This window comes from Leopardus geoffroyi, chromosome C3 (assembly GCF_018350155.1).
Source record: "Leopardus geoffroyi isolate Oge1 chromosome C3, O.geoffroyi_Oge1_pat1.0, whole genome shotgun sequence".
Taxonomy (NCBI): Eukaryota; Metazoa; Chordata; class Mammalia; order Carnivora; family Felidae; genus Leopardus; species Leopardus geoffroyi.
In genome coordinates this window covers 144176508-144194572 of record NC_059338.1, presented here as the reverse complement: position 1 = coordinate 144194572, position 18065 = coordinate 144176508, and the positions used below count along the sequence as shown (strand labels likewise).

General features: G+C 45.1%; 1 protein-coding gene across 6 annotated transcripts in view; it reads left to right on the top strand.

The window, feature by feature from the left end:
• Nucleotides 1-18065, top strand: part of FAM110B (family with sequence similarity 110 member B) — a 146491-nt gene that overhangs the window by 43955 nt on the left and 84471 nt on the right. Inside the window, exon 4 of one of the 6 annotated variants that reach the window (XR_006706689.1) lies at nt 4622-4632. The exons of the other annotated variants lie outside the window; for them this stretch is intronic. The gene's annotated coding sequence lies outside the window, so the exon portion shown is untranslated. Of the gene's footprint in view, nt 1-4621; nt 4633-18065 lie in introns of those variants that run through there. 6 annotated transcript variants of the gene reach the window in all.

Genomic DNA, 18065 nt, shown 5'->3' with positions numbered 1-18065 from the left:
AAGAGCTTAGATTATTAGCCTTCGTGTGACTCAAAGACTGAGCTCCTTTCCCTTAGAATGCGTGTGATGAGCTCACCTACCTGTTTGTTCGATCCCATGCTGGTTGGCACAGGGCCGGTGGCCAACCCGGAAGCACCAGCCATGGGCGGTGTTCCCCAAGAGGCCTTTGTCACCAGCTCCGTTTGCTCCCTTTGGAACACCTTCACCGTCCACGCGGAAAGTCTTACCCATATGGGATCGCATGGAGGTCACAGGTCTTGACATTGTATTCCCCTGGTGCTCCTTTCGCGTGATTTGTTTTTACAATCGTAATTTAATTAGTTATCTCTGTTTGGTAGGCTGTGTCGGGTACCAGGTCAGTCGGTTGGACAATGGGAAATGCTGCAGGAATTTCGGAACTGAGTCCTGTTCTGCTCTTTCACTGTGGTTTGAGTTGCCCGGACAGGTCAGCTCCTTCTCTGAAGGTCACCTCTTCTTTGACGTACTAGACTGTCTCCGCCCTGCCTCTTTTCTTTTCCTGCAAAACATTTACTTTCTTCTGCTTTTGATTTGGGCACAGATCATTCTGTCCTCAGAGCTAATCCATCTGTGTGCTGTGACAGTTTATTTATTGAACATAAAAGCAAAGCAGTTTGGTTTTTTTCTAAGCAGTTCGTGTTTTCCAGTATCTGAAATAATGCTCACAAAGAGAAGTTGATGTACAAACATTTAGAGACCAGGTGCTCCTGGATGGTCACCCCCCTAGATCAGGACCAGCATTGAAAAAACTTTTTTTAATGTTTGTTTATTTTTGAGACAGGGAGACAGAGTGTGAGTGGGGGAGGGGCAGAGAGACAGGGAGACACAGAATCCGAAGCAGGCTCCAGGCTCCGAGCTGTTAGCACAGAGCCGGATGCGGAGCTCGAACCCACGAACCTCGAGATCGTGACCCGAGCCGAAGTTGGACGCTTAACCAGCTGAGCCACCCAGGCACCCCAGGACCAGCATTTTTAAATTCCATGTTCAGTGAGGCTTAAAATGTCCACATATGATATTTTTCCTTTCTCTACGATCCTTTTTTTTTTTTTTTTCAGCAGTCTTGTTGCCATATGATGGTTGATAAAATAAATTTTCGCAACAAATGCACACAATTTCTTGTTTTCGGCGGGGGTGGGGGGGTCAGAAATGGGGAAAGCTGAATTGCTAAGGTACACCACAGTAACTTAACCACGTGAATAAACATGAGGTGGAAATGTTCATTCCAGCAAGAAATAGGACCACGCCTTCAGCGTAAAGCATGGTGATGTTTCCCACTCTTCTGTTATTCTCCCTTTTACCAAAACTTAAAACATGCCGCCATGAGTAGATATTTCTGGTGGTCCCCATCACTTAATTGGTGGTGACATTTCAGCCACCATGTTAGCAAGTTGATATGCTACTGGTTCTCCCCCCTCCCTCATTTGGATTGGTCAGTATTCTGTAGCCCCTATTCAGGGAAGCTGCAGCCAGAGGAAATTATGGCAGGTGCACCATAAGCTGGGAGTGTCAATGCCAGATAGGGAAGGTGAGGGCATTACCCTGGATGATGCAGTTCACTCACCGTAGTGGTGGCCAGCTGTCACCCACATGTGGCATCGAGGTGTGGGGCTACACTGGCTGGTGGAGGAAGAACTTGGGGTCAACAGCACTTCCTGGTGTGAACCATCTGGTAAGTGAAGACGTTCCTTAAAGTAGTGTGTGTATGGCCGTTTTCTCCATTTTAGCGATAGGGTTTGGTAATCCTGCAGTAATCTGATCACCAGATGGTTGGCAGACGGCTAACTTCTGCTTTAAGTCTGGAAGCGGCTCGAAAAAGGAACCATGTTTCCTTGTCCCTGAGTCTCTCACAGGGAGTAAGCAGGGGTCTAGCTTCAGTTCTTAGAAGGATTTGACCTCAGAGAGGCTGTGTAAAGTCTCCCAGCCTTAGCCTCCGTGTGTGTATCATGCGGAGAAATAGATTCCGATTTCTCTGCTTCCATCAGCTACAAGTTTTGATTTGACCATTATAATCAGGGGCTAAGTTAGAACACGTAATGTTAATTGGACTGAAAATAATGTTATTCCTTCTTTTTAGATACTGAACCCTATACTCGATCCAGGAAATTGCACTAAAATTGCGTTTATGATGAAGACATTTTAAAATTGCAGATGTTAATTGATTTAAAATAGTACATATGCGTTTTTATTCAGCTGTTGACCAACAGGGCTTGGGTGCCTTTTCCTGATTGTGTAGCCAAAGGCAACAGTAATGAGGCTTGTGGGTGCAATGTCAGTGTCAACGCAGAGATGATAGCGTGTGACCTCTCTGGGTTTTGGCTGCTTTTTTATACAGATCGTTTCCCGCAGCCTGTCTATTTCTAGTTTATTCACCCTTCTAGGTTACCTGGATCTTCTGCTCTGCGGATTGTAATTTTTTCCCAGCGAGCTCTCCCCATCTCCTTTCATAAGTGAGGGAGGCTAGTTAGGTGATGCTAACACAGCCTCTATAGCACGGTTTGAGAGGTACTCTGGCCGGCTGTAGCACACCGAGGTAGTGCGTGAACTCTGTGTGCCAGAGTTTACGGCGTAGGACTGCACTTTCTAATATGCTAGATGACGATGTGGGTGAGGAACTCGTCTCCAGTGTCGTGTTATGTTCCGCTACCTAAAAGCTACGATCTATAGGGGAGGAGCACCTGGGTGGCTCAGTCGGTGAAGCGTCCCGCTCTTGATTTCGGCTCAGGTCTTGATCTCACGGTTCGTGAGATTGAGCCCTGCATCAGGCTCCACGCTGTTTAGGACTCTCTCTCTCTCTCTCTCTCTCTCTCCCCCTCTCCCTCTGCCTCTCCTCCCCCCACCAAAAATAAATAAATAAAATAAACTTAAAAAAAAAAAAAGGAGCTACAATCTGTGTCAAAACCCGTTATCAAACCTCCCTGGATCCTTGTAGAAGAAGTGAAATAGATATAAAGCATCCGGTCATTAGCATGCCAGGCCTTTTTGTGATTTCTAGATGTCCCGCTTCACACCCTGGAAACGGGCCTGGCTCCTGTTGGCCCCGGAGACTTTGAGTGACACTTTCATCTTTAGAACACATCCCTCTCCCTCAGGGCACCGGGGCAGACGCTGTTTGCACTGTAGCCAATGAGATGGTTTTACGAGGGCAGGGCACCCGGGATCGGCTGGTATTTAAAGAACGCGAACGAAAGCGGTAGGTGCCTTGCGGAGGCACGAGGCTACAGCTTTTGGACAGTTATTTCCTCCTAGGATTGCGAGTCTTATCGATGGCTGATTGTGCAAACTGGAGTTGTTTGTCCACAGAGCATGCCTCTCCCCGCAAGGAGAGGCAGCTAGTAAATGTCAGCCCAGGGCCGGCAGCATGTGGCTTCAGAATGCCCAGCCCCGGTGGCCTGTTAAGGATGACGCGTGTCAGTAATCAAAGCACTCGGGTGTCGTGGGCATTTGCTTTTTCAGATGTAATAAGTACTTCAAGCCATGGGTTTTGCCTTGGTCAGAAAGTTGGGATATAAACAATGTGGTCTCGGGATGCCTGGGTAGCTCAGTAGGTTAAACGTGGGAGTCTTGATTTCGGCCAAGGTCACGATCTCACCGTTTCGAGATCGAGCCTTGAGTGGGGGGCTCCGTGCTGGGTGTGGAGGCTGCTTGGGGTTCTCTCTCTCTCCCTCTCCCCCTTCCTCCCCCTTCTCTCTCTCTCTCTCTCTCAAGAAAATAAATAAATAAAACAGCGTGGTCTCATAAAAACTGTTTCTTGTAGATCAAGAGTTAATTTTCATTCCGGAAGAGATCACCAACTAACCCTTAAACCTACGACAAGTTATTTAATCTCTCTGTGCTTTGATTTTCTTGCCCAGTGGATACTCCAGATCTGAACGCTTCAACAGTGGTTACCGTGGGCAGGCAGCGTTCTGGGTACTGAGCAACTTATTCCCTCATTTGATCCTCTTAACAGCTCTGGGGTAGGGTCTGCTATTATCCCCATTATAAATGAGGCCACTGAAGCGTAGAGAGGTAAAATAGCTTGTCTAGGGTTCCACAGGTAACAGTAGTAAAATAGGACTTGCATGTAATCAGGATGATTCTAGAATTGCATTCCCTTAAACGATACGCGGTACTGGCTCTCCAAAAAAGTGGTATAATAGTCACTGATTCCTTTGTATTTGGTGAATGTACATTTACTCTTTCGTGGGAGGTATTTGAACCAATGAATGTGACCGCTGTTTGTCTGGTACTTAAATACATTCTGCAGGGGCTGCACAAAGTACCGTGCTACTTAGGAATGACTTCCTGCAGCAGCGTGGATTCCTACCTAGACATTGGGGTGCTCAGAGGCACCACATAGGCTGGTACAGATGAATCCTGTGTTGGTCCTAGGGGGCCCCTCGCACAGACCGCCATGATCATGACATCTCTTAGACTGTGTTGTCCACAGCCAGTACAGTTGTATGCCCGGCTTTTTACAAGCTGACAACCTTATTTAGAAAACTTTCGGGGCGCCTGGGTGGCTCAGTCGGTTAGGCGTCCGACTTCGGCTCAGGTCACGATCTCACGGTCCATGACTTCGAGCCCTGCGTTGGGCTGTGTGCTGACAGCTCAGAGCCTGGAGCCTGCTTCCGATTCTGTGTCTCCCTCTCTCTCTGACCCTCCCCCGTTCATGCTCTGTCTCTCTCTGTCTCAAAAATAAATAAACATTAAAAAAAATTTTTAGAAAACTTTCATGAACATGTAGAAAATGTAGTGTACCTATGATCATAGTTCCTGCTTTATAAACTCACCTTAGTGTATCAAAGCTACCTTTGAATGAAGTAAAAAAAAGTACTTTACATAGCAAACCTCTAGATGCTAAAATGCCCATGTGAAAGCAGTCACTACCAGGTAAATAGAGAAGCCGTTTGGAATGCCACAGAAGAATCAAAATAAGCCCCTGTACTAATTTCTAATTTACAGGGACGTTAGTTGGCCAGACTGTGTGGGTATTAGAATCACAAACTCATCAGCTTAGTAATTTTGCAAATTATAGACCTCACCCAGCAAGGTCCCAAAATAAAAGCCAGTTTGAACTATTTCAGCTGTCACTTAGCTTCAAGGCAGCACAACTTGCGCAATACATCAGATTGTAGAGATTCGTGGATGCTCTTTAGCCAAGTGCCACTTCTGGCTAAAAGCAGGGGGCACTTGGAAATTCTCATGAGACAAGGACAAAATGCTGTGTGGATGGATGGACACAAAGCCCTCAAACTGCTGTACCCACTAAATATGCTCAGTAGTAAATAGGTTATATAACACCTGTACTATGTAGTGTTAGGAAGTAATGAGTGAACCAGGTAAAATAAAGCCGTCTTCTTAAGCAGCTTTAATTGGTGAGAAGTTTAAGCGTAATCGTCTGTTGAGAAGTTGTTTAAAAATTAGTGAAGTGAATTAATTGTAACCTGACAGTAAGTCAGTGTGATGTACGCGTGTGCAATTAGAATAGTTATGGCCACATTTATTACAGGGGGAGGCAGAGCCCTGAGTGGGCCACGTTGTGGGGCTCCGAGGACACTAGAATTGCCTTCTCTAGCCGCTCAAAGCAGCTCTGGATACGTCAGCAGTAATCACGGCCGCACAGTGGGGTCCCCTCTCTGACAGCATGGTCACACTCTCCTGTGTTGCTCTGTGGTTCTTCCAGGCGAATGTCGCCTAATAGAGGTTTGTGGTAAGCTCCGTGAGGGCAGGAAGTGTGGTGTGTTGGCAGCTGTCTCCCCAGGGCGCCTAGAGCAGTGCCTAACACCCAATGGGTGCCCTATAAATAGTCACCAAATGGAATGAATTCAACTGTGTCCCGATCTAACCCCATATTGTATATTAATACCCGGTCCATGGTCCAGTGATCCAGGCTTCTGGGACTTCTGCATTCTCCGAAATGATCTGTATGTTTTGTGGCCATTCTGAAGAGTGCCCGTTTCATAGATGAGGGAATTGAGGCACAGGGAGGTTGTAGGGGGTCAGGCATTACCTTTCAGATACAAAGGTACGCCCTCCTTAAGTGCGTCATCACCCGTTAACAAACCCAGAATAAACAGAATGTCTTAGTACCACTTATACATCTGTTTCTTCTTTGACCTTTCAACTTTAGGAACCCTCTTAGAGCAGAGACCTCAAGAAGGAACTCCGTGTGTACATCTTCCCCTAGCTGGCCACATGGACTCATATTCACATTTCTTGATCTTCAACTTGTATCGCCTACTCACGTCCACTTTTGCAAGAGGATATCTTACTTGGTCAAGTCAGCGATTACCAGTTGTCCAGTTCAAAACACGACGTCTCCAGCCTTACGCTAGACTGTGTCATTCTGCCAGACGTTGGCTGTGGGGTCTTGGTTTATTAGTGGTCACTCTCTAATGGAATATGCAGTGGCAGGTGGCTTTACGAATGCTGGAGAGAATTTGCTTTACAGGCCATAGCTCGAACCGGGGAGCCTGCGACACGCACGTGGCAGATTTCCAGAGCTGATGTTGTTGGGCACCCGTGAGGCTAGCACACTTTCAAACCAGGAGAAAGTCGGGTGGGAGAGTTCCAGAGAGAAAATACTGGTGGTGGTAGGGGGCGTCTTCGAACGATACCGAAATCCAGTCATCCCAGGAGCGAATGTGGAAATCAGTAGATTTCTTTCCTTTGAAAACAGTAAAGACTATGTCAGAATGAGATACTCTACGTTTTTGGGAAGCGGTGATACGAGCATTCTGAAGGGCGTCGAATGATGTAGTAAGTCCATCCAGCGGTCCCTGCCTATCTGTAGGGAAGAGGAAAATACCAGTTACCCGAGTTTTGGCATCATGGTCTGTGCTTGGTAGGGTGCTTGTCATGAGGTTTGAGGACTAGCTGTATCTGAGGTGCACTTGGGAGCTGCCATGTTTGTTTCTTCTTTGTGTCCTCGGGGTTGTCCCCAGAGGCCACCGGGCGTGGGCTGTGGTTCCAGGCACTGAGGCACAGCGGCTGTCCAGAGGCACGAGGGACTTCCCGAGATTGTAATGAATCGTGTTCTCTTTCCGCCTCTCTCTCTCTTCATTTTAAACCGATGTTAATCAAACAGTGATACTTCGTAAATCATTGAAGAGGCAATGTCCCATCAAACAGTAATAGAGGAATTCTGTCTTTGTACAGTTTATACCTGTTTTGGTAAATGACTGCTCTCTTGTCATACGTAAGAGGCCATTTCACGTGGGTAATGAATATCGGGATTTTAGTTTTTAAAAACAGCTTCGTGCAGGAGGTTATCGTGCTCGGTCACCAGTTTGAGAATTTTGAAAAAAAAAAATAAAGCTAATGGCAAAGTAGGACTTGATTTAAACTTCAGCCTCTTTCTTTTAACTCTCTTTCACCTTCTACAGAAGTTATTAGCATGAAAGCCTAATGGATTCACACTCCCTGGGTTATATATGTGCTGCTGAAATTCAGCATTTGGTTCTCAATACTTGCTTAATAATCCCTAAACCCAGCCTGAAACTCTAGGGTGCTTAGGCATAGTTCATTATTACGAAGCCAGTCAGCAGTGAATTACTTAGCTGTTTTGCAGTGGTTTTTCTCTTACTTAGTCCCTTTCAGATGCACCTGCAAATTCTCTTCAGGAAAATTATCTGTTCATATTTGGAGGATAAAAATAGAAGCTTTGAATATTCCTTTGGTGCAAGCTTGGTGGAGAATATTTTGGTGCTGCTGGATGTTTTTCATTTTGAAAAGAATGTTCACGTTGATCTCACTGTTGTTCTTACCCTGCTGAGCCCTGACCCCCTCACCTCCACCGCCGCCGAGTCCCCTCCTTGCCTCATACCTCACAACATGTCAGTGGGTTCTGTTCTCCTGTTTGTGCTCACCCTGGTCCTTTCTTTCCCCTCTGCCTTCCCTCGGCACTGTCTCTTTTTGGTACTTTCTGGAGGTTCTCCATCCTGATACACAAACCTGGGACACTTTCATTCCTTTCCCCCCTGGCCTCAGGACTTTGTGACTTACTGCTCTGTTTTCTGTTGTCTTCTAGGTCAGGGGCTCTCATCTCCTCCCTTTCCTGCCCTCTTTGTTCATTCCCTTACTATGGCTGAAATGTGCCCATCCACCAGGGGTCTCGCTCAGCCATTTGGTCATTTTCAACCTGGAACATCACATTCAAGCCTGGTTCCAGCTTTTCTTCCCGCGGTGATTATCTCAACATTTATGTCTCTTGCTAGATTCACTTAATCGATAGTCTACCCCAAACTCAAATTCACGAGGACACGAATGGATCTCCAGATCTTCCTGCTAATAAACCAGCATCTCTCCTAGCTTTTCTGCTAAAGTACCACTGAGCTTCTGATACGGAGGAACCATCTTTGGAAGACCTTGGAGAATCAACCACACTCCTGGGCATTCACTCATTAAGTGGTTTTGTTCCTTGACTTGTTCATATTTGCCCTTTTCTTTCTCTCTTCACTGAGTTCCAAGTCGAGTGCCCATCTTCTTTCATCAGATGGCGTCACTAAAGCTGTCGCCAGCTGGCTACTCCATCCCTCAGGGGTTCCATTTCCTGTCCAGCTTGTGTGTTACCTATAGGTGCATCTTGATAAAATGCTGTCTTCATGTTACCTTCCTTCTTAAAAACCTTTTACTAACTCCCACGGACTGTGGGGGGTAAACGGTACAGATGGGGTAGGGTGGGCACCTACCTGCTGCCATAGACGAGCTCTGACTTACCTTTCCAGTCCTTTCTGTTCTCCAGCTTGGAATCCTCCCCGTCAGCTTTATTGACCTGCTTGAGATCTTGAATGCTTTTGGCAAACCCTGCTCGTTTCCTCTGCTCTCACCCGGGCCTAGAGTCCCCGTCCCATTTCCTTCACTTAGCCCGGTCACGGCAATATGTGCTGTCGCCCACAAAACGGAAGGGTCACCTCGTGCTTCCTTTAAAGACAAGACTCTAAATGAATTTATAGCACTTCCTGTCTTAAGATCTCGCAATTAGTTTTGAGTCATCAGTGGGTCTCTTCGCTGTTTTATTTTTAAGTGTGGTAAAAAAAAAAACACAACATAAAATTTACCATCTTAATTTCTAAATGTACAGTTCTCAGTGGTGGTGTGTTATTGTTTTATATTATTTTCAATTTTTCATGGGTTTATTAGCCACATCTCAACCGTTGATACATAAACTATTTAAAGACTTGGGTTCTGTACTCTTGGCTGCGTTGCCTTAAGTCAGTGCATTCGTTATGTGCCTGTTGTTTCTAAACACTGTGTTTTGCATCCCCGACTTTGTCTAGTTCACACAGCAGATGTTAAACATCTGACAACTGAGTTTAAGAAATTTCTTTTAGGAATAATTTTTGGTGGTGGAATTTGTAAACAGCTTGTATAAAGAGTCATAGCTCATTCGTTTAAAAAGTAAATGCCAAGCAAGATAAGCATTATCAGGGGGGGAATTTTCTCACTTAAGAGAAATCTTTGTAGAGTAATAGGGATTAAGATTTTTATTTCCTCCCAACAAGACTAGTGTGATAGATACTTGAGTGTGTGTGTGTGTGTGTGCGTGCTTTTAAACTGTAGTGCTCAGTATTATCTATTAGAATCACTCTGTCTCCTCAATAGCGTGGTTATTTTCATTTTATATTGCTGGGTCAAGAATGAAAGGTTTCGTGTTTGATTTAGGTCACACTCTCATATACTCTGTTTCTGGGAAGTCACTTTGGCTTTCGTACAAGTTTCTGGTTGGGGAATTTTAGAAGTTGGTGAGCTCGTGTCCCCTTCCCGTGGATGGGCACCGTTTTGTGGTACCTAGGCTATTGTTTCAGACATGTGCAAACTCGGTTGTGATTAAGAACTGCCACCTACCTCTCATATGTGAATAGATGACAGTGGATAGAAATACTTCACGAAAATCTCATTTTCTTTAATGAAAAGAATGCAGTTGGTCACAATCCTTAGGCGTACCTACAACAAATGTCCGAACTGCCCTGAATTAGATCAGATATTTCTTTGTAACTCTTAATATAAGTCTGGATGGATGGAAGGATGGATGGGTGGAAATATACGCTTTTTCCCCCCAAAATCTGTGATTTTATTTTGCTCACTTTTTGTCTTTAATTTCATAGCATCTTCTTTCTTTCTTTCATTGAAGTATAGTTGACGTTCAATGTTACTTTAGCTTCACGTGTACAGCGTAGTGATTTCGATAGATCTGTATGTCATGCTGCGCTCACAAGTGTCGCTGTCATCCGTCACCACACCACGCTATTAAAGTACCAATGATTATATGCCCTATGCTGTACGTTTTATCCCTGTGATTTATTTATTTCATAACTGGAAGCCTATACGTCCCCCTCCCTATCACCTGTGTTGCCCATCCAGAAAGTAGTATGGAGGAGTTTGGAGGTCCTCAAAAATTTAAAATTAGAAAGACATATGATCAGCAATTCCACTGAATATTTACCCAAAGAAAACAAAATACCAAATACTAATTGAAAAAGGTATATGCACCCCTATGTTTATTACAGCATAGCCAAGATAGAGAAGCAACACAAATGTCCATCTATAGGTGGATAGATATAGAAGAAGTGGTGTAGACACACACACACACACACACACACACACACACACACAGAAGAATATTACTCAGCCATAAAAAGGAATGAGATCTTGTCATTTGTGACAATATGGATGGACCTAGAGAGTATTCTGCGAGGTGAAATAAATCAGACCCAGAAAGACAAATACCATATGATTTCATTTATATGTGGAATCTCAGAAACACACACATACACACACACACACACACACACACACACACACAAGCAAAAAACCAAGCAAATGAAATGTACACTTTCTGAATTGATTGTTCAGCACCATCACACCAAACGTTATATAATACCCAGGTTATACTGTATCTTACACATCATACATACCAGTAATAGTACTGTGTTGATTTAAATTGTTTATCTCAATTCTTAATAGACTTGTTTCTCTCGCTCTTAATAGCCTGAGGGTTACTGGAAAGCAGGGGCTGACTTATTTATCTGTTTTTAGCGCCTAGCAGAGAGCCTAGCATGGAGTTGAAATGAAACAAACTTCTATAAGTTGAAATCACAGCAGAATTGCTTATAGAAACAAAATGAGATGCTGAACATTTATATTTTAATAAGTAGTTACTCCTAGGAAAAGCAATAGGCAAACAGCCTCTGATGCTTACTTTTTCTTATAATATGTGGCTGTCACATGTACCTTAGCATTCCCTAGAATTAGTCAATAAGCACTTACAAAGGATACTGCATATAGTAGATAGTCAATTACTATTTTGATGAATAAAAGACGGACACTGTCCCTAATATACATCATAGGAACCTAAACAAGCTATAACATTGTTGTCGCTTTTATTGACGTTAGCATTAGTCTGTTGCAGAAGGGCTGATTTCTATTTTAACATTTTTGAGAAGTATTGCTTTTTTTTGCATGCAATACTTTAGAATAGTCACTCTCATTAAAGATGTGTGCGTCCTACTTGGCCTCAGATTCCATGGCCTTCATTTCATAGGAAGGATAGAGATTTCCTTCAGTGCTTCTTATGCTTTTCTTTCTTTTCCACTTGTTGGTTACACATTCATGCTCCTGAGGATAGTTGGCTAATCCTGGGAGGTGCTTTTAGGGTAGTGTCATTTTTTTTTTTTTAATTTTTTTTTTTCAACGTTTATTTATTTTTGGGACAGAGAGAGACAGAGCATGAACGGGGGAGGGGCAGAGAGAGAGGGAGACACAGAATCGGAAACAGGCTCCAGGCTCTGAGCCATCAGCCCAGAGCCCGACGCGGGGCTCGAACTCACGGACCGCGAGATCGTGACCTGGCTGAAGTCGGACGCTTAACCGACTGTGCCACCCAGGCGCCCCAAGGGTAGTGTCATTTTTATGTGAACAGAGGCTGGCTTAGAAGAAAGCATATTCGTTTTTCTGTGTCTGGTAACAGATCTCCGCAGGCAGCCATTTGTTACCTCACAGTTGAGTTGCTCCCCAGCCTGTCATGGCTCAACTGGGTCCTCTGCTTACAGTCTCACACTCAGGGTGTTGGTCGGACTGTATTCTCGGTTGAGACTTTGGGGAAAATTCAGTATCTAAGCTCATTCATGTTTTTGGCAGGATGGAGGTCCCTGTATCCTGGCTATCAGCCAAGGGTGCCCTCGGTTCCGAGAAATTTCTAGAAACTACTGGCAGTTCCTTGCCCTGGGCCTTCTCAGGTGCCCTCTGACTGACCCTAGCAGAATCTCTCATCGAATACCTCTCACTTCTGAGCTCTTTGGTTTCTCTCCTGTGACCAGCCAGAGAAACCTCTCTGCTTCCAAAGGATCCATGAGATCAGGTGAGGTCCCTCCAGATAATCTCACCATCTTAAGGTTAATGCACCATATGGCATACCTAAGCATAGTAAAATCCATTATATTTACTGTCCTGGGACCATGCAGGGTGCGTACCGGGTTGGGAATTCCTGGGGACCGTGTTAGAATTCTGCCTCCATAAAAAGTTCAGTTAAGATACTTGGGAAAGACCAAATTTACCTTCATACTTGTACTTTGAGATCCTGAAGACTGTGTTTCATGGGCTCTCTCTTTTTCAACCTTACTATATTTCTAAGAGAGAAGTAGTCCTTCATATAAAGGGATGTTTTTGCAGTCAGGAGGGCATAGGGTTGAATGTTTGTGGTTTTCATTTATTGATCTGTATTATTTCAGACAGTCACTCCAGGGCCAGTGGTGGCCAGATGTGAGGACGGGAGTCAAGTGAGCAGAGTCTGCAATTAACATGGAAACCAAATTGACCCGAGTTTGGGCTTCATCCAGGAGAGGAACTTGACAAGTGAGGCCATGGGGAAGGCAGTGAACTTGACAAGCCAGGCCATAGAGAGCCTCCCTCAGTTCAAGACCAGAGAAATGACTTGCCAGAATCACTGTTTTTTGGCAGATTAACCTGGAAACTGTATTATGGTTAGAGGGGAGAAGCCAGAAGCAGAAACTAGCCAGAAATTCAGAAGTGAATGTTTATTTATCCGTGGCAAGGGAGATTCAGGAATTAATTATGTTTCTTGAGTTACCTTAATAGCAATAGTGCTAGTAGAATAAACATGAGCGGGGGAGCTTAAACAAGATAAACGAGAAAATCAGACTGCTTTTTGTGAGTTGTGATCACCTGAATAGCATCAGTCAGTTTTAGTGGAGACCGTGGATAAGTGGTTCTCAGGCTGCGTATCAGGTAAGTGATCAGTTTGTTGTTAACTTACCCGCCTTTGCAGTTGGGTTTATACGTATTGTTTTAGGTGCATATACATTTTTCTTATCGTCCAAACAGCTTTGCTAACCAGAGACACATGGGGTAAAATGGATACCCAATGTGTGTTTTACAGGGAGTTGTATTTCACACTTATAGCACTTGGCTTTGCCTGTTCCCCTATCCCTGGCAAAAAGTAACACTCCTTTAAGGGTAATGGTTCCTTAACATTTATGACTACAGTGACAGGTTGTTGCTTCTGAATACTGTACTTCTCTGTTTAAATCACATACTCCTGGTTTTCTTGGAGTCAGTATTCCAAAGGAGTTTTTGGCTTTTACTTCTTATTCCCTCCATGCATTTTTTTGACCGAAAGATTCTTAAGATTAGAAACAAACAAACAAACATAGAAGTCCTCCCTGGGCCTGGGAACCAGACCGTGAACATATCCGTTTGCACGGAAGTATAAAACTGCTGGTTTTGCAAATATTCAGCGTGGAGTTCTCACCGCACAGTTGGCTGATAAAACTCTAGAGAAACTAAAACTACAGAGCTTTTGTAGCCTGAGAAGGAGAACACATAGCTTCATCTTTGTGACCAAAACTGGCAATGCAACTACGGTAAAAGGAGGGCATAGTGATCTGTAGGTTAGCGATGGGATTGGAGACATTGAGATGCTGAGGGTTTTAAAGGAAACCTACGTAATAAATCACTTGTTCACTCAATAAATATTAAAAATTTTTTTAACGTTTATTTATTTTTGAGACAGAGAGAGACAGAGCATGAAAGGGGGGGAGGGGCAGAGAGAGAGGGAGACACAGAATCTGAAACAGGCTCCAGGCTCTGAGCCATCAGCCCAGAGCCCGATGCGGGGCTCGAACTCACGGACCACGAGATCGTGACCTGGCTGAAGTCGGATGCTTAACCGACTGAGCCACCCAGGCGCCCCACACTCAATAAATATTTATTGCTAACCTGCCCCAAGCCTGTTCTTCGACAGCTGGGGCTAGAGTAGTAAACAAAAAGAGGCAGTAAGTTCTGCCCTTGGGGGGCTTATATTTCGGTGACATGAAGCAGACGTACGGAAGATAAATATACGAAATATTTGGGACTTCAAATGGGCAGAAGTACCACACGGGAAACTAAAGGGCAGGGGGATAGATGTGTGTTGTAGGAGAGGGCAATTTTAGAGGCTGTCGTAGGCAGGACTCTGTACTGGGTGGCGGGGCCAGCGGAGTGTGGAGCGGGTGATGAGTGTCACTACCGTGATGCGTTACTGGATGACGTTATGTAAGACTCCATCTTAGCAGACTGGGCTAGAGTTTCTCCTGCTGGTCGTGGAGAAGTGAGCCGTGGGAAGGCCACGTGGCAGGAGACCGGGAGCGACCTCTCGGAGACGAGAATGGCCCCAGCTCGCAGCCCCCAGGAAACCCGGGACCTCAGTCCGCCAGCCCCCGGGGACTGAATTTTGCCAACAGCCACAAGAACTCAAAGGGGGGCACCTCGATTGCAGCCTTGTGTGACCTTGAGCCGAGGATTCTGCTATGGGCCTTGACGGGAACAGTGAGATGCTCACTGGGTGTTGTTTTAAGCCGGAGAGTTTGGGGTAGCTGGTTACACAGCAGCAGAGACCTGAGGCAGACAGAGAGCCAAGGAAGGCCTGACTGCAGCTGGGGGGGGGGGGGGGGGGGGGGGGAGGGGCATGTATTTGAGTCAAGCCTGTACCTGAGAGAGTACATGCAGCTTTCTGTGGGAAAGGGCCCAGGCAGTGGGAGTGGCCAGGAGAGCAACATTTATGGGGTGGAGGGGAGCCCCATGCTATCAGAAGTAAGGTCAGAGAGGGGCGCCTGGGTGGCTCATTCGGCTAAGCGTCCGACTTCAGCTCAGGTCATGATCTCGCGGTCCGTGAGTTCGAGCCCCGTGTCGGGCTCTGTGCTGACAGCTCGGAGCCTGGAGCCCGTTTCGGATTCTGTGTCTCCCTCTCTCTCTGGCCCTCCCCTGTTCATGCTCTGTCTCTCTCTGTCTCAAAAATAAATAAACGTTAAAAAAAAAAAATTTTTAAAAGTCAGGTTCTGGAAATATTTTGAAATCGAGTGTATGGGATTTAAGATGCATAGTGTGATAGAGGAGAATAAAGGATGACTCCAGGGTTTCTCACTAAAGCACCTGGAAGGAAGGTGCTGCCATTGAGGATGATGGGGACAGGATCGTGGGGCCTCGTACACTCGAGCTGCTGCTGATGTGCAAAGGGAGACAGTGAATTGCAGCTGGGTGTACCAGTCTGGCATTCAGGAGAGAAGACAGGGAAGTAGTTAGCACATGTACAGGACCTAAGGCCATGAGGACCCTAAGACCGTCACTGTAGACGGGCAAGAAAGAGATTTAAGACCGAAACATTGGCGCGCCAGTGGAATATCTTCAATTATTTTATCTCAGTGATGAAATGTTTTTCTCTTCCTCTCCAGAACGTCAGCTCACTTTTTCTGTTTGCTTTCAATATATGGTATGACCTGCTGGACCCTGGTGGGAAGATTCCAGCACGAACTAGGAGCAGATCTCTTCCTCCTGAGGGCAAATAGATGCGTAAGCCTGGAGCCTCCTTCTAGCCCCAGTTTCCCAAGAGCAGGCAGAGCATTTATATATCCTACCCTGACCTCAGCTTCATTACCAAAGAACAGATAAGCAGTCAGGGTGGCTTTTCAAGATGGGGTTTGCAGAAGACCCGTGGCTCGCTCGTATAGTTTGCTGTATTTCTTCAGTTAGACACAACTCAACCGATAGACGAGAATGGGAAGGCACCCTCTGGGGATTTAGTAGATCGGGAAAGATCAGAACTCCAAAAAGCAGGGCAGTTGGGAGGAGGTGAGAGAGCAGTCCCTGGACCCCTGTGAAACCTGCATTTGTCAAGAGCCCTGGGGCTGGCGTATGTAGCCCAAGCCTCGTCGGGGTTGGTGGGTGTAGGGAGAGGCGTGACCCTCACAAGCAAAAGAGCCTACCTGTGGCTACATCTGTGTTTATGTAAGTAATCCCTTTAGTCTGTAAATTTCTCTATAAGGCTACTTACATATTTATTCACAAGTCTTACAAATGAACAGTTATTTCATTGTACTTTCTCTCTCTCTCTTTTTTTTTTCTCTTTCTCCATTTTCCATCATCATATCAGGCGGGTCATTTTAATCTAGTATTGAATTGCTACATTGTCAAAGGTAGTACCTTTTTAAAAATAGAGTCACCCAGGTGGTGATATAAAATCTTTGGGAGCTGAGACGGTTATTCATACCCTCTCTTGCTCCAGGAAGGGCTTGAGCAGCAAACCTGAAGAGTTTGGGTTTCAACTGGTTGGCCCTTCTGGAATGAGGACACCATGCTGGCCTTGTCACCTGGGACAGTGAGCAGTGGGGTCAAAGGGCAGCAGTGCTGGATGGTATGCACCCTGATTTATGGTGTTAGCCTGCCTGTCCTTTTCTACCTGCCCGGAGCATTTGCTTAGACCCGACCGCAGAGCACAGGATCTTTGTTCCCCTCTGACTTCACTGGCAGAAAGCTCACCCTTCTCCCACCTCTGTGTGGCATCTTTCCCCACCCCTCATTTCGGGTTATATTCCTTTTTGGTATTTAAATACTTACCATGCCCATTCTAAGAGTTTCACTTCAATTAATTTTCCTTTCCTTAAACCTGTGAACACGAATTCTTTTGTGTCATTTGAGAAGACATCATGCTTTTCCCCACTCCCCTAGTGTCGTGTATGCTTTCAAAGAATGGTATTTTCAGTGCCCTTTTCAAGTTGAGTGAATCAGTTGTGCTCTTAAGTAACAGCAGTGACTTTTTTTAAAGATGCTTTGGGCCTGTGGAGATCCATTCCTGGTCAAGTGAAGCCTTCCTTTGTAAGAACCCTTTCCTCTGGCCATCTTGAGTCACGCATAGGACGTGCTGTTTCCAGCTGGGATCAGCATTGACACCGGCTAATATGCTGTGTGCAAGAAAGCATAAACACCCTCAAGTCTTCTGCTTCTTGATAAAAATTAGCAACCTCCAGAAACTCAAGAAACATTTGCCACATCTAACATTATATACTTGGATGCAAAGCATTGCTTGCGTATCGTCCTTTTTTTTGCTCTGAAGCGTCAGTTTCCGATATAAAAGACCAGATTCCCCTCTGTTTTTAGTCTGGTCTGGAACAGAGGTTGACAAATGATGGTTCATGGGCCAAATCTAGCCCACTGTCAGGTTTGGTAAATAAAGTTTTATTGGAGCACAGCTACGATCATCTGTGTATGTGTTGACTGCGGCTGCTCCGTGCCGTAGTAACACAGGTGAGAAGTCATGGCAGAGACTTGTGGAGCCTAAAATACTCACTATCTGGCCCTTTACCGAAACGTTTGCCAACTGTGGTCTGAAATCTATAACTTTTTTTAAACTAAACATTTTCGGCCATAACCCAATTTTGGAATCATCGCTATTTCCATCTTTTTAAAATTGTCAGGGAGAGTCCATTGAGAAAACAGCCAGTGGTTTAAAATACATCAAAATGCAGCGTTGTTTGGTTGTCTAATACCACTTCCCATTTTCACAGGTTATCAAAATTTGTTTGACTTAGGAAGCATAACGTGTGGCAATGTGAAATGAAAAGCATCTCAGGTCACACTGAAAGAGAACATTGGCATTTCTACAGAACCTAAGTATTAGGTTACATTTTCACAGGGCTTGATAACATTTAGAACTAAAATCTTCACGAAGGCATAATTCACACGTCTCTGGAGGTCTCCCTCGTAAGCCACCCAGTTTGACATGTTTATAGCCTAAC